Source organism: Austrofundulus limnaeus, unplaced genomic scaffold (assembly GCF_001266775.1).
Source record: "Austrofundulus limnaeus strain Quisiro unplaced genomic scaffold, Austrofundulus_limnaeus-1.0 Scaffold0, whole genome shotgun sequence".
Lineage (NCBI taxonomy): Eukaryota > Metazoa > Chordata > Actinopteri > Cyprinodontiformes > Rivulidae > Austrofundulus > Austrofundulus limnaeus.
This window is the reverse complement of record NW_013952402.1, coordinates 9823121-9825097: the sequence shown is the minus strand read 5'-3', so window position 1 is coordinate 9825097 and position 1977 is coordinate 9823121.

Genomic DNA, 1977 nt, shown 5'->3' with positions numbered 1-1977 from the left:
ACCCGAGGCCGAGCCTCTAAGTGTGTTTTTAACTCCTGAGGGGAGATTTTATTTTGGAAGGAGGAACCGGATACGACTTGAATTTTTCTGGCTTGGACTGAAACAGACGAAAGTTACCTGGAAAACACCTGTTCGCCAATGACTGGTAAGCGAGCCGACATCAGTTCCCTGACTGATCGGAGGCGAGCCAGCTCCTACCTCGAGGGTGCCTTAAGAAGACATCATCAGGTAAAAGCTGATGTGTTCGGAGTGACGTGTCATGTGGAACCTGAGCTTAGAAAAGACGTGCAGTTCTGGTTGACTCACACTTTGATAAAAGTAAAAGTCGTAGTAACATACTAATCTTACTTTCCTCCTTTCCTTTTTTTTTAATTTGCCAAAACTTAAGCTAAAAGTGCCAATAAAATTGTTTGGTTGTTAACATCAGAACTGACGTTTTACTGTTCTATATAAGTAATCTGAGTTGATGTGAATTGAAATTCAGATGCGGGTTTTATCTCATTTAACGCTGACGCTTGTTATAGGAATAACCACAATCAAGTGTAACTTACAATCTGTTCAGTTTGTGTAAATAAATGATTGCATAGTCTTTTATGAATCAACTTGAACTCATCTGAACTTATTGTGTCACTTTTCACTTCGCACAGTCAAGATATTAACAAGTAATGAGAAATACCTTGGTAAAAGTTTCCTCATAGCCTTGTGAATGAGAGATGTGGGAAAAGCGTAATTCACCTTAAGCTCACTCTTACAGTATTATTTACCAATTGGCTCTGCAGGAAGTGATTTTTGAGTTGATTGCTCCTAATAGATACTGCAGGACAACATTCAGCCAATCACTGAACAAGTCATTGTTGACATCCTTGCTGTWTTTCAAAACCGTCACACCACTACACCTACGTACTTGGCTTGACTCAGCTCCTCTGTCATCACAAGTCGAAAATATTTAAGCCAATTTTGACATTTTTTCAAGCTGAAACTATGTATTTATTGAAGTAATAAATTGCTTTTTTGTTGGTTCTTGATCAGCCCGGATGGTTGGGCCAGTAGCAAAGAATAAATTCATTTCATTAGGTGTTAAAAAGAGGCTTCATTCTKTAAAACCAAGATGAGATGTTTTCAGGTAGACATAAAAGCACTATAGGAATAGAAATAAAGCCACTGGGACAAGGTCACTGGAACAAACATCCCTGAATAAAAGTTTCAGGTTAGATAAATGTTGCAGTGCAAGGCTGAACCACACTGTGTCTGAGTGCTCCAAGCCCTCTTAATATTAGAAGAAATATGTTTTTTTCCATAAAGTAAATTGTATTGTCCAGGATCAAAGACAAACYATTTACTTATTTTTTATTTCTGTACCTTGATTTATTTGCCTGTCCTTTYATATTCATAACAGTTAAAATGTGTTTTCTCCACAGAGATTACACATCTTTGTGGTTTTTATTGTTTATTGCAGCACGTCAGCTGTAACAAATGTTAAAAATGAAACATTTAAACGTAATGATAAAATCTTGCCCAAGGCTGTGAGTAGTATTTGCCAAATAAATTAATAACGGGAGCTGCTTTTAGTACCTTCTGAGTGCTGATGAATGATCTAATGAGACCTGGTGTCATTTCACTGACACGGTGCCTGTAACCAAGGCAAAAGAGCTAAACTCTGAGTCAGTTACCATGGAAAAAGATTCTGTGAATCTAACTTTCTGTAAGCTATGTTTCATGCATCATTTCATTTACACACTTCATGGCAGGAAATGTCAGAAAACATATCAAAATACAAACATTTCTAAAAGCTGTATTAAAAATGGACATCTTAGAGAATGATTTGGAACAAAATATCTTCAAAATAAAACATCACTGAAAGATAGTGTCTTTGTAAAGAAAAATGGGAAAAAGACTCATTTGGTCAAGCATAGATTATAACCTGTTTTAATATTTTAAAAATATGCAACATCTAGAAGTCAAGGGGAGACTTTTGGC